This window comes from Apis laboriosa, unplaced genomic scaffold, assembly GCF_014066325.1.
Source record: "Apis laboriosa isolate Shangri-la unplaced genomic scaffold, ASM1406632v1 scaffold45_cov149, whole genome shotgun sequence".
NCBI classification, from domain to species: Eukaryota; Metazoa; Arthropoda; class Insecta; order Hymenoptera; family Apidae; genus Apis; species Apis laboriosa.
Genome location: NW_025223361.1, coordinates 935,043 through 950,154, shown reverse-complemented (window position 1 = coordinate 950,154; position 15,112 = coordinate 935,043).

Below are 15,112 nucleotides of genomic sequence, written 5' to 3'. Positions count from 1 at the left end.
ATCGAATATTTTGTTTTCTGTGTTTGCATTCGATGATAATTATCGTCGTAGTTTATAAAAATCTGTAATAATAATTTATATAGTCGAATATTTTGTTTTTTTTATTTACATTTGATGATAATTATCGTCGTGGTTAATAAAAATTTGTAATAACAATTTATATATAATCAAATATTTTGTTTTCTTTATTTACATTTGATGATAATTATCATCATAGCTTATAAAAATATATAATTTAATATAATCGAATATTATAAAAATCTAAAATTTATATATAATCGAATATTTTGTTTTCTGTGTTTGCATTCGATGATAATTATCGTCGTAGTTTATAAAAATCTGTAATAATAATTTATATAGTCGAATATTTTGTTTTTTTTATTTACATTTGATGATAATTATCGTCATAGTTTATAAAAATAACAATTTATATATAGTCGAATATTTTGTTCTCTCTATTTACATTTGATGATAATTATCGTCATAGCTTATAAAAATAACAATTTATATATAGTCGAATATTTTGTTTTCTCTATTTACATTTGATGATAATCGTCATTTGATGATTATCGTCATGGTTTATAAAAATAATTTATATATAGTCGAATATTCTGTGTTTGCATTCGATGATAATTATCGTGGCTTATGTATTGATTAACAAATGGATGGTATATAACAAATTTATTTTTAAGAGAGGATTCATCATATGGAATAAAAAGAAGGAGAGCAAAGCAAGTGGAAGAATATTATTGGCACAATGTTTCTCGAGAGTTCTCGACGTTTGCAAGATATATATAATATTTGCATAATATATAAAAATTTGTAATAACAATTTATATAATCGAATATTTTGTTTTCTTTATTTAATGATAATTATCGTCATGGCTTATAAAAATAACAATTTATATATAATCGAATATTCTATTTTCTGTGTTTGCACTTGATGATAATTATCGTGGCTTATATATTAAAAAATACATGGTATAACAAATGAATGATACAACAAATTTATTTTAGAGGATTCATCATATAAGGAAATAAGAAGGAGAGCAAAGGAAGAATATTATTGGCACGTTTCTCAAGAATTCTCGACGTTTGCAAGATTTTCTTTTTAGATGATAATATTAATAATAACACGTCGACTTGCACTTACACGGAAGGGTTTTTCAAAGGATTACAATTGCAGCATTTTTCCACGATTAAGGGGAAACGCGAGGGTCCCGCGTTGGCGGAAACAGGTTTGTCCAGGCGGCCAAGTGTGGTCACCAAGCATGAAGAGAACCGTGGAAAACAATCAGCCGAAATCAGCGCCACTGGTTAGCCTAAGTGGCTAACTGTAGCGTTTTATGCTCGGTGATCTAACTTTGCACAGACCCACGTGGCACCATGCAAATGACCAGCCTCACGTGTCGCCTAACTGTAGACTTTTACGCCAACCTATCCGCATGCCCATTTGCCTCCAATCTCTCTCTCTCTCTCTCTTCCTTCCTTCGAGATTGGAACATTATTTAACAATTCTCAATGAATCGAGATATATAAGGGAATATATAAATACTTGAGGAGGATGATTAAAAGGAAATTTATGGCGAAAAGCGAGGATCGATCGGGGGAAAATGGGGGATCTTAAAGGTAGCCATCAGGACAGTTATGTTTATTTAGTGGCCGATCTATGTGAATGGAAATTATGTGGAGTTGCGTGCACACGCGCCGCCGCCCGAGCGCGTCGTTACGCTACCCTCCACAGCTCCACTTAACGGCCTTGTTAGCAGGGAGCCGACATTACATGAAACAACTGTATTCCGTATCCAATGGTTATCCAGCTTCCGTGGAATGCCGGGAATCCGTCGACACACCGTTCCATTTTCCGCCTCCGATCGCGTTTGTCGATACGTTACGAGATATCTGCATTATCGCCGTATTTCGAACGAAAGTAATTCGAGTTTATTGCCACGCGTTGAAATCTCTTCGTTTAGTAGAAAGATGATGCCAGGATGAAACCTTCGCTTGGAGTTAATCTTCGAATCGAAGAGGTATAAATATATATTCGAATTGAAGGATTATTTTATTATCTGTTAAAATTCTGTGATCGGTATCTAATGTATCGTAAAGATGGAAAGTAATAAATGGAAGGAATGGCTCGCGTTTAAATCTCTTCGTCTACGTTTGAGGATCTTCGCTATAAATATATATTCGAGTTGAAGGATTCTTTTATTATCTGGCCAAAATTCTATCCATGATTAGTAACTAATGTGTAATGTGAAAATCGTAAAGAAAGTAATAAATGGAAGGAATGGTTCGCGTTTGAGGATCTTCGCTATAAATATATATTCGAATTGAAGGATTCTTTTATTATCTGGCCAAAATTCTGTCCATTAGTATCTAATTCTGTCTGATTAGTATCTAATGTATCGTAAAGATGGAAAGTAATAAATGGGAAGAAATGGTTCGCGTTGAAATCTCTCCGTCTCCGTTTGAGGATCGAAGATTAGAAAGACGCGAAGATGAAATCTTCATTTAGAGTATCATCGAAGAGGTATAAATATATATTCGAATTAAAGGATTCTTTTATTATCTGATCAAAATTCTGCCCACAATCTAATATATCGTAAAAATGAAAATAAACGAAAGGAATGGTTCGCGTTGAGATCTCTTCGTCTCCGTTTGAGGATCGAAGATTAGAAGATAAATATATATTCGAATTAAAGGAGTCTTTTATTATCTGATCAAAATTCTGTCCACAATCGAATATATCGTAAAAATGAGAAATAGTAAATGGCAAGAATGGTTCGCGTTGAAATCTCTTCGTCTTCGTTTGAAGATTAAAAGATCTTCACTTGGAGTATTATCGAAAAGGAATAAATATATATATTCGAATTAAAGGATTATTTTATTATCTGGCCAAAATTCTGTCCACGACGAGTATCTAATGTATCGTAAAGATGGAAAGTAATAAATGGGAAGAATTCGCGTTGAAATCTCTTCGTCTTCGTTTGAGGATCTTCGCTATAAATATATATTCGAATTAAAGGATAATTTTATTATCTGGCCAAAATTCTGTCCACGATGAGTATGTAATGTATCGTAAAGTTGGAAAGTAATAAAGAAGAATTCGCATTGAAATCTCTTCGTCGTTTGAGGATCGAAGATTAGAAGATCTTCACTATAAATATATATTCGAATTAAAGGATAATTAAAAATATTAAATATAATAGATAATTAAAGAATTAAAGGATAATTTTATTATCTGGCCAAAATTTTGTCCACGACGAGTATCTAATGTATCGTAAAGATGGAAAGTAATAAAGAAGAATTGGCATTGAAATCTCTTCGTCTCCGTTTGAGGATCTTCGCTATAAATATATATTCGAATTAAAGAATTCTTTTATTATCTGGTCAAAATTCTGCCCACAATCGAATATATCGTAAAAATGAAAGATAGTAAATGGAAAGAATGGCGTTGAAATCTCTTCGTCTCCGTTTAAGGATCTAAGATTAGAAGATTTTCACTTGGAGTATTAATATATATTATTCGAATTAAATCGATTCTTTAGAATAAAATAAATAGAATAAAAGTAATAAATAGAAGGAATGGTTCGCGTTAAAATCTCTCCGTCTCCGTTTGAGGATCGAAGATTAGAAGGACGCGAAAATGAAATCTTCATTTGGAGTATTATCGAAGAGATATGAATATATATTCGAATTAAATCGATTTTTTTATTATCTGGCCAAAATTCTGTCCACAATGAGTATCTAACGTATCGTAAAAATAATAAATGGAAGGAATAGTTATTCAGAGATTATAAAAATTCGCGAAAGAAACTTACAAGGATAGCAATTATAGTTTTGTGGAATCGCGAAAATCCGCGATTTCTAATCTCGAACGACGGTGCCATCGTCTTTATCGTCACCAGAATTAATCTGTCTTATTACCTCGACCCTTTGACCCTCCGCCACCAGCGTTCGAACCGGCGCTTCCTGGTTCCCCATGCATTCAGATCTTTTGACCGATCTTCGAAAAATCTCCTTTCTCGTCCCTTCAACCATTGCGGATATTAATTTTCTTTTATTTTTTCCTTTCTTTTTTATCTCTTGCTTATGGTATATTCTTTCACGAATAGCCATAAGTGAACAGTTTTTGCAACAGAATTTATTAGACTGAGAAAAAAAAAAGAAGAAAAGTACCTCGATTTACCTGAAGTTTAAAGGATTACACGAATGTATAAGAATTCAGGAAGAAATCGTGATAGAAGAAATTTTAATAAAACAACTATGACAAACTAGTTTTACAAGATATCGAACGAAGAATTCATTTCAGACAAAAATTTCAGACAAAAAAATTCCCTTAAATCCATTAAAGTTAAAAGAGTCGGTCGAGGATAGAGGCAAGGTCGACCATTTCTCCTTGCCGATGGTCAGTTCCTACCGAAAACCGATTTTTCATCGATTCGATCCCTGGAACCGATCCAATCCCTTCCACCACGCCTGAACAACAACAACAACAACAATAATAACATAATCATAATTCGATAAACCTGGAAAGAGGCAGCGCGGATGGAGAGAAACGGTAAAATGTCACTGTTCCCTAATTACGCCAAGCCTATACTGGATCTCGGGGGAGAAGAAGAGAGAAGGAGAGTCGACAGGTAAGAGACAACACGGAGAGAGAGAGAGAGAGAGAGAGAGAGGCGCGGAAACATCGTTCGCCGCGAACGAAGAGATCCCCCTCGGATGGAGCCACGGTACCGCTACATCCCGTGGCCAATCACGCGCCTCGTTTATACTGGCGCGGCCAATAGCCGGCCACGTTTAAACGGCAAGCAAACGCGTCCACCACCCGGCCAGCTCCGTTTATAAAGTGAGCCCGATGCGCCGCCTCGAAGACAGAGCCGTGCCGACAGTCCAACCACCAGGAACGTTTTTTTGCCTTTTTTTTTCCACCAATCTCGAGAAGAGAGAGAGAGAGAGAGAGAGGAGTGTTCCAAGTCGCGTGTGATCGATCGATCGGTGAAGGAATATTTTTTTCTCTTTTTTTTTTCCGCTGAAATTCGACCCTTTTCCTCCCTTTTCCAATCCTTCCTCCTCAGAGAAGATCCTCCCCCTCTCGTCCTCTCGGTTCGGTTCGCGGAGTTTTTCGCGGGCGAAGTTCGAGCAAGTGATAAGAAGAGAGTGATTAGAGAGAGAGAGAGAGAGAGGGAGAGCTGGTGAACCGAAGAGAGAAACAGAAGGTGTGGATTTCCGTTTCAAGGTACGTGGGTACCAAAAGTGTTCCATCTCTTGTGAAGAGAAGATCGATAAGAAGGTGGTATATACGAGTGAGGTGACGAGGATTCTTGGGGGGAAAGGGAGGGTGTTCGTCGATCGGATCCATGGATCGATTCCACCCTTTGCGTACACGTAATTATTACGTGTTTTAATCGCGTTATATACGAATGTTTCTTTGAACAAATATGATGAAAGCAGTTTGACGAGATCGCAATTCTCCAGATTCAAAGTTACTTCAAATCACGTTATAAAGTGGTAAAACAGAGAAGAATCTTCCTCGCCGTTGCTCTTATTATCACAAATTATTATAATTGTAAAGAAATATTCCAAAATTCAATCTAAGTATCGTTCAACCAAGAGTTTTCAAAAAAAAAAAGAAAAGGCAAATTCTCCATTAAACCGCGAGAGAATTGAAAACCAACAATAACACATACTTATCATTATACATAATAATCAACACACTCGCACTGATCTTGATTCCTGCATCAAGCTAATCAATCAAAATCGAATTAATTCGAGTAATTAGATAAAACTTCCTCTTCTAAAAGTAACGTTATGAAAGACTCGCGACTATACATATATATATATATCCTTATGGGTGCTCGATGTGACTAAGTATCGTAATAAAGCGAATTCGAAATCAACGGTTCGTAAACGGTGGAATAACGGAAGAAATAAGTATCCAGTATCGCGGAGAACGGTAAAGAGAAGACGGTGGAGAGCAAAGGGGTGAGAGGCGACGATGATCGATCGAGGCGAGGAAGGGAATAAAAGTTGGCGCGACGCCCCTCGTGGCCGCCATTCCCACGGTGAGAGTCGAGGAAACGCGGTTCAAAGTCAGGGCCGTGTGTTGGGCAACGGCCGAGACCCGTAATATCGAACGAAGCCGCGCGTAAAACGCGTTCCAACGGCCATTCCCGGTCTCACCTCTGTTTCTGATACACGAATCGCCGGCTGGAAGGCTAGCTCGAGCGTCCTCGAGCAAGGGAAGGGTTTTTGACATGTTAAAAATAATATTCTTGGTATCGAAGAACCAAGTTTTTAAGAAGGAGAAATTGTAATTATTCGCAGTCATTATTATCAATATATCAATTAATATCATTATATCAATTATTCGGGGTCACGAAACGGCATAGAAAGATTGTGGGTAATAATTATCGATTCTAGGTCAGGCTAGTAGAAATTAATAATATATCGACAAGCTGGCTTCGTATGAATCGAGTATTCGAGTCAGACTATCGGATCGTTTGCATTCCTGACAGATAGTCGATTTCGTGTCGGCCCGCGACACCGGCCGAATAATCATGCTGGTACCGTGTTTCGAATTGGAAGTCTTATCCACCACAGAAAAACATATCATACACCTTCTTATTTTTCATCTCATTTTTACACAAATTAATAGCATCAGGTTTTTTCAATCGTACAGTTTTCTCACTTCACTTTTCGAGCAAAAATGTGTCTATTCACCTTCTCTAAATATGGAGAACAAAATGATACAAAGATATATCTTTCGATGTATATTTATAATCTTTATAATATATATATGTATAATATTTATAATTTATGAAAGTTAGTACATTACTGCACAACAATTGACTGCCAACAAAAAATTGGAAACACGAGACGCCCGATTCAATAATTTGGATTGAACAATAATTTCGTAGAAAAGTAAAATAAAATAGACGAGATGAGGAAAGAAAAGGAAGAAAAGGGGGAAAGGGAATGGAATCTTTGGCGAGCAGGTGCGCATTTCCCCGTCGTGGAGAGGCGAAGCGCGGTGAGTTCAATGCCAGAAGAGGCGGTACACGCGAGCAATGTTTCGTTATTCCGCGTGCCAGAGATTACGAATCATCGGGCGGAGGAAGTGGTCGCGGCTGAACAGTATCGTCGATTATCACGAGAGAGAGAGAGAGAGAGTAAAAACAGTTGGAGCAACAATACGACTTCTTTCGATGACTCAGACGAGGATGGGAAACGGACAGTTTCAGTCCAGCAACTCTCCTCCTCCTCCTCCTCCTCCTCTTCTTCTTCTTCCTCTCGAAACGAGAGAATCCTTGGGAAACGATTGTGGGCGGATCCGAACGAAAGTGTAATCGGCGAGCGAAAAAAAGTTCAACGACCATTAAACGATCGGGCGAGTATATTTAATTGCGTAACTCGGCTTAATTACGCTTGTGTCACGCACACGTCTCTAGCGCGAAAGAATCCATGATTGTTAACGTCTGGAAACAATGAAGGTGTTGTGAAAACCTCGTCTCGAAATAAGAAGGATATATAATGGAGTTATAATTTGGAAAGACTTAGAAATGTGCAGGTTTAGATAAACCGAGATAAATCTTCTTCTCCCCTATATTTTTATATTTAGAACCAATCTTGGTAATTGTTTTCCGCTGGAAAGAAAAGAAAAATAGAAAAGTTCGTTGTCTGTCCGGGATCTGACATTCGCAACTCAGCATCTGAAACTCTAAAGGAGGATACGAAATGCGAGGAGAGGAGGTTGGCCTGGCGTGACGAACACCTTCATCACCGGCAACCATCATCATCATCATCATCATCAGCATCGCGATCATCATCGTCTGCGATCGTCATCGTCTCTCTATACTTTCCTCGGGACTACAGACTCGTTTCACGCTTTATCGCGGCCACGAATCGCGCGCCGGGTTACCAAGCGTCACCCCGCAGCAACAAAGTTGAACGAACTTAACCGAAGGGGTATTCTCTTTGTAACTTTGATTTTTTCGAAAATTGACAAACCCCAATGAAACATCGATCGCCCAAAAACTTTAACTTTTCACGGACAGAAAGGGACGAGAGAGTCAATCGAACGTTTACATTAAAATTTTATCTTAGACTTATCTTACTAGCTTTAAGAAACTAGTATTGAAATTCTTCTTTATCGACCGAACGATTTAAATAATCCCTAAAAAAATGAATGAAGGAATCGATCGGTCAAACTCTTCCTTCTTCCTTAGCACCCACCACCGATTACAACTTTGTTCCCCTGGCACAGCGCAGTCACGCCGCTTAATTACCTCTGACAACCGTCTCCCCGATTACCACCCCCTTCCCTCCGCACCAACGTTTCGATCTCTCTCTCGAGAGAGATAATAATACCGGTCGGGGAAGACGAAAGGAAGAAAGATCGAACGAGCCACGCCCGCGAGATAGGGGCGTCTCGTTCCCGGGGCGACAACAAGCGCGCCTTTTTTTTTTTTTTTTTTTTTTCCATTCCCGCTTCGTACTCTCCCCTCCTCGCTTCCTTTCTCTCTCTCTCTTTTTTCCCCCCTCTTTCCCCTGACTCACGACCTGCCCCACTATCCCGCAGATGCGCCGGCCGATCTTCCAGGCGCCGCCTGGCCGTTGACCCCTGGCCGCGCGACCATGCCTACGGCCCTGACCACCTCGCCGCGCATCGCCCCCCCCCCCCCCCTACTTCCAGAGCTCTCCTTCTCCGCCACCCTCTCTCGTAATTTTATCCCCCGCGAAAATACTTTCCGCTCCATCGACCGTCTCATCCTGGCCCTAAACCGCGCACTGCCCCTAGAGGCCAGCCATCGCTGGTTTTCTAGTGGCACGGGCAGGTGGCAGGTGTTGCGTTTTTTTCAGAGGAGCATTGGGCTCTGCTTTTTTCGCAAGGGGGATTGAAACGGCGGGTATAATTGAATATCTCTGGATCGAATTGATTCGTTTCGTGGCTTTGTGAAATGCGTGTGTAATTGTTGGGTTCTTTTTTTTTTTTTTTTTCTTAATTAATGCACGAATTTCATTTCGTATCGTTGATGGATAATTTTATATTTGATATGAAAGATTTGAGTTACGTCTAATGATTTATTTTTTTTTTTTTTCTTTTTTTTTAAGTAAGAGAGGATTAAGTAATCTGAAAGAATTAGGAGGTTTGGTCCAAGTTATTAAGTCTCATAGGCCGCAATGTGTGTGAACCGCATAACGGATGCCTGGGATTCATAAATGACACGCGTGGAATGTCGTAACGAACGACCGGTTGCCGAGAGTCGAACGAATTCTCATTTGCGAACAATGAGGACGGGGGGGGACATAGGGTTTAGAAATTGCGTGGAACGTAATGGATATATTACGAGCCGTGGTGAAGGTGTGTTTATCCCGCGTGTTAACAGCGTGTTATCTTTCGGTAACGAGAAGGAATGGGGAAAAATGGATTTTCTTTTAACGGATCGACTCGATTGTGGAACATCTTAAGTCTTGGAATTTAATTGGAAATTAAAAATATCCGTTCTTTCTTACTTCCCTCGAAATTATTATTAAAAGGATATATACGTAAGAAAGTTAAATATATTATATTCAGAAATGTATAAACTTTTGATTTTTTCCTGAAATAATACTTCAAGGAAAAATTCAAGGTTCGAGGAGGATAACGTAAGCGTAAGGAGAACGCATTTAAAGTCCTCTCATTACGGCTAACAATATCCTCGAACAATATATCCCCCCCGTTCTATCTACTATCTCTTCCGCCCTTAATCAGTAACGCTCAATTTCTACACTCGTAATTTGCGCGTACGGCGTGTGTACATGGTCGAAAGGAAGAAGGTAAGCGTTGGCGGGAAAGTGAAAAGGAAGCGAAGGAGAAACCAATTACTCGACGAACGATTAGCTCTCTGAAACACGCCTGTCCGTCTTTATCGACGGAGCGAGACGGAGTTAAATTTTCGCTCGTCGACTTCGGATACAAAGAATGGAAAGAGGATCGAGGATCCTCGAAACAGATACGAATAAATTCTCGTCACAGTGTATTTTCAATTAGTAACTCTTTTTTAACCTTTTTTAATTGATTAAAAAATTATACCCGCCTCGATCACATCGTTATCTTCCTTAAACGATGATAAATCGAATTTAAGAAACAAAGAAAAAAAAAGAAAAAAATTCGTTATTCGAGAAAGAAAAGCCAAGTAAAGGCGAACGAACTCGATGAGAGAAAGAAAAGGGGGCGAAGGGAGGGGGAGAGCCGACAGCTCATTATCGAACACTTAGCACGTTTTAAAGCCACTTCCTGGCCGTGCTGCACAGATAGTAGTAGCGCATCTGTTCGATTCACTCGGTTCAGCCTTTAATGATTCGTTCGACGGCTATCGTCGGCATTTCCTTGCGATTACGGCCGAGGAAAACGTTATCTACCGGTCTAAAAATAAACCTCTCGAATAAAATGAAAAATCCCCGATTCGGATATATTCCTCTCCTCTTCCTCCATGAATCTTTTATGAAAACGCGTTAATTCACGGCCCGGAATTCATTCGTTTTCCATTACACAAGGTGTAAAGGAGTATCTGGGAACGTGTGCACAATTGTTTAAAAGCTTTCCATCTTGGATGGAGATATCGTTTGTACGACAATGCATCTCTGAAATCATTCAACAAACTTTTGAAAGTGAGAGGAAAAGAGAAATTAGGTTAGAAATTCTTTTTCACTTGAATAACATTCACGCTAATCTAACCTAACCCAACCTAACCCTGAATAATATTCACGCTACTCTTAGAAGAGTAACAATATTCGTTGTTTTCTAACCTAACCCAACCTAACCCAACCTAATCTAATCAAACCAAACCTTGAATAATATTCACGCTATTTTTACAAAAGTAGCAATATGTATTCGTTGTTTCCTAATCTAACCCAACCTAACCCAACCTAACCTAATCTAACCTAACCTTGAATAATATTCACGCTATTCTTAGAAAAGTAGCAATATGTATTCGTTGTTTCCTAACCTAATCTAACCTAACCTAACCTTGAATAATATTCACGCTTATAGAAGAATAGCAATATGTATTCGTTGTTTCCTATTTTTTTTTTTCATCTTTCTGAGCACAATATTAATAAAAATTGGAATTCATTGTGTTTAAGTACAAGTTCCAATTATTAAAATCGCAAATTCCAAACTTGATTTATCCTCGGTCTTGAAATTACCACTTTCTGGGAAAAATCGGGAGTAAAGGGAGGGAGGGGGAAGGGGAATTTTAAATCGGGTTTAAAAAAAAGAGGAAAGAAAGTATTACGTGTAATTTAAGTAATACACAGAGGGATACATAATCGGTTCTCTCGAGCAATTTGCCCATCGTTAAAAGCTAATACCATCTGCCAGTTCGGCTCGATTTTCAATCGTTAAATCGAGGAGTGGATACGCAGAAGGATCAATGAACCAGAAGGCGTGCTCTTCTTAACCGGGCTCCGTAACAAGCCGTGCCCTTAGGCCTCTTTCGCACCAAGTGTACATGTAATTATTTATCGGTATATTTATCCATTACAATCAAACATTGTACAATGGACGCCAATAACACGAATATTATCGATTTAAATTTAAATGGTAAATTGTTAAATATGATTTTCTCGATTTATTCATTTGTTTAACGATTTTCGAAGTATTTTTATTGTAATACAATTATTATATGTAGAGAGATAATATAACGATGGGATTCATTTTCCAATGGAGGAACGATACGAAAGGGATCTTAGAGGAATTGAGTCGTATTCGAAGGAGCGAGGATACTATCATCATTTGCAAATCGATTAACGGTACGACGATCGTTCCACCGTGGCGAGGGATCGTGATCGATATACGTGAAGAGAATTTCCAATGGTATTCTTTCGATAGGTTTCCTTTTTTTTTTTTTTTTTTTTTAATCAATTCCACTTTTAAAAAACGCGTACTCGTTAATGAATATTAAAATTGAGAGACGATGTTGCTCGTTGAATACGAGTCGCAACTGGTGTGAAATTGAATTGTAATGAAGTAGTGGTTGATTTTTTTCGAAAAATCGATCTTCAAGTACGTATATATATATATATATTTTTAATTCTCGGTAAAATTTTAATCTAAGTAACAAAAGATAATTTCGCATGAACAACAATACTTACCATAATACAAATAATTGTCTTCTCTTTACGACTAGTACTTATATATTCTATTACTAAAACAGTTAAGAGGTTAATGAATTGTGAAATGTTCTGGCTAACTATTCCCAACACTCTCGAAATAATCTTCTCGAATATGCATAATTTTATTTAATTACATTGTAATTATTATTTAATCTATCGGGTTTTTAAAAATTGCAAGCCAATAAATATTTATTGCGCGGCAATAAATATTTATTGTACAATATATTATATACAACAACAAGCTATTAATTCAGACGAGATATAAATCACGAAGCTAATAAACTTTTATTCTTCCGTTTATCCCGGCTCGAGTATCGAGTATCGAGTGTTGGAATTTAATATAATACTTTTCAACCACCCTCGCCCATAACTTTTGGGGGCCCGATATGTGGGTAAAACGGTTCTACCGGTCTTCGATCCGGTTTCGCTCGCCCGTCCTTACGTTTCGACGGCCCACTGCACTAAAAACACACTTTGCCCGTCCTCCGTGATTTCGCCCAGTTTTTCAAGATTTTTCCAACTTTTTCCAATCTTATCGATTTCATTTCTTCGAAAATATTATTTACGATCGAAAACTCCATCTAGTTTCAACTAGCATATATTCGATTAGAATAGAATTATCTTATCTTTTTCGAATTAATAAATCAAATCGAGTGATAGTTATTTTGATTATAGTAAATCTCGAGAAATAGAAAATTTGGACAATCAATTGGGCGTTTCGCCACGTGTACAAGACTTAAAAATCTCGAGGAAACATTCCGATTTATATCGGTTTCAATTTTTATAACGGTTCCGCGAGTTAATGAAACGCGCGCCTCTCGTATAAATTAAATCTTCTGTTTCGAAATTGCCTCTTTTCCTCTAAAAAAAAAAACCTATAATCAACAAATCTATAATATCCACACAGATTCAAATTCACTCGAATTCGCTTTAATTTATATTCGCTTCGATCTCTCGACTCGTTCGATCGGTGGAATCGGTTTCGAACGAATTGTATTACAGCTCGCTCGTTAGCTATTCGTCCTAGGCTAGTTTTTTTCTTTTTCTTTTTTTTTTTCACGCGTCGAAAAACCACGAGAGCGGAATATCCGGGCGAAGGAATCGATCCGATTCAAGAACAACGAGCGTTTCGAGACCGTTCGCCGCAGCCCGTTAGAAGGCCGGGCATCGAAACCGTGTCGTTCGCGGAAAGAACGCCGGAAAGAAAAAGCCGGTTCCTGTTCACCGATCATGCTTGCCGAAAGGAAGTGTTACAAAGTGTCGTAAAGTAGAGGTACCTTTTTTTCCCCAATCGTTATTATATATTTCCGGCTCGAACACGAACTCTTCCTCCTTTCGACGATGTTTAAAATATCGTGATAGAGTTATAGATCTTTTCTACCAGATCAGCGATAAATGGATTTGTTTGAAATTTTGCGAAAAATTGTTGAAAAAAGCATGGAATGAAATTGGGAAAGAAATGTATTCCATTGTTAAAAATGGACGATCGTTTCCGATATTTCGCGTTAGGCTTTTAATTGGCCGAGAGAAAGAGGTTTTATATACGCGCGTAGATTGTATTTGTTTAACCCAACTGACTCGTAACTCTCGTGTCTCTCGTGTTATTTGTTTTAAAAACTTAAAAGAGAGAGAGGGAGAGAGAGAAGGATGTCGATTCGTTTATCTATTAATTTTTCATTCTCTCTTCTCAATACGACTTCTCAAACGATAATAAATTTTTGCAACGATGATAAATTGTTAACGATATTATAATTGTTTAATTATTAGAGAAGAAGAATTATGTCTTCATAAACGGGGTCAAGATCCAACCGTCCAAATATATATATATATATATATAATTTTCATGCTAATTTTTAATAATTAACTTCAACATTTACAAAAGAAATCGCTGAATTTGAACGTTTAGATGCGCGAAATGATATATATGTTTTTATGTATATTATGACTGGAAAAAAGGAGAGAGATGAGATCAGAAACGATCCCCAAGATGCCCTATTTCCACGCCCACATGACGTAGCGGTTTTCAAAGTTATCGCGAGTAGTAGTCGCAAGAAAAAGTCCGGTTACCGTTCAGCGACGCGGAGAGTTACGCCAAACGGCGATATCAAACGGCTCGTATTCGCTCGAATCGCGTCGGTTCCCTCCCGTTCATCTCCGCCATTTATGGGACGCGCAGCTCGATCCTTGGATAAACCGAATACGGCGGTTCGTTGCCTCGATCTCGTCGACAAAGCTTTTCCGGGATCGCGAGGCTCGATAGGCCAATACGGTTCGTTAACTTTGAAACGTGAATTTCATCGAGCATTTCAGCGATGAAACATTCAGCCGTTCAGCCAGTTGATTTACGAACAATCGTGGCGGTGTTATTACGGAATAAATTATCACGGCGATACCTTTTCGTTTCAGAGAAACGAGAATATAATATTTCTTTCTTCGCGTTTAAATTTTTAAGAATCATTACTACCTACGCTGAAATATTAATCAGCTTCTGAATCATCGCGTTCTTACTTTCAACCAGTTCGAATCTACCGGGAACGAGCCATCATTGAACCGCTAAGCACCGCTAGAGCTCTTAAGCATAGGTTTAAAGAACGAGCGAGGAAAGCGCATGCGCGTAATGGGTAATATAAATCGTAGCGAATAAGAAAGGAAGGGAGGGGAGGGAGGCAACACTCTGGTAACACGTGATCGTGATCGAGGTTTCACGAGGTATGTTAAGCAAGCCTCGATGACCTCTCCTCCCTCCCACATACAAGTTCCATAACACGGGCGGAACGAGAGGTGTGGAGGAGGGAGAGGGGAGAGTGGAAAAGCTAAGAGGGACACGCGACTCGAAGGAATATTGGTTCGAGCGTTTGTGGACCGCGCAACGGTAACCGTTTCTCTCGAGCGAGGATCGTGAGTTGCTTGCGTTCGAACACCGTTACACTTATGAACACCATAAAAC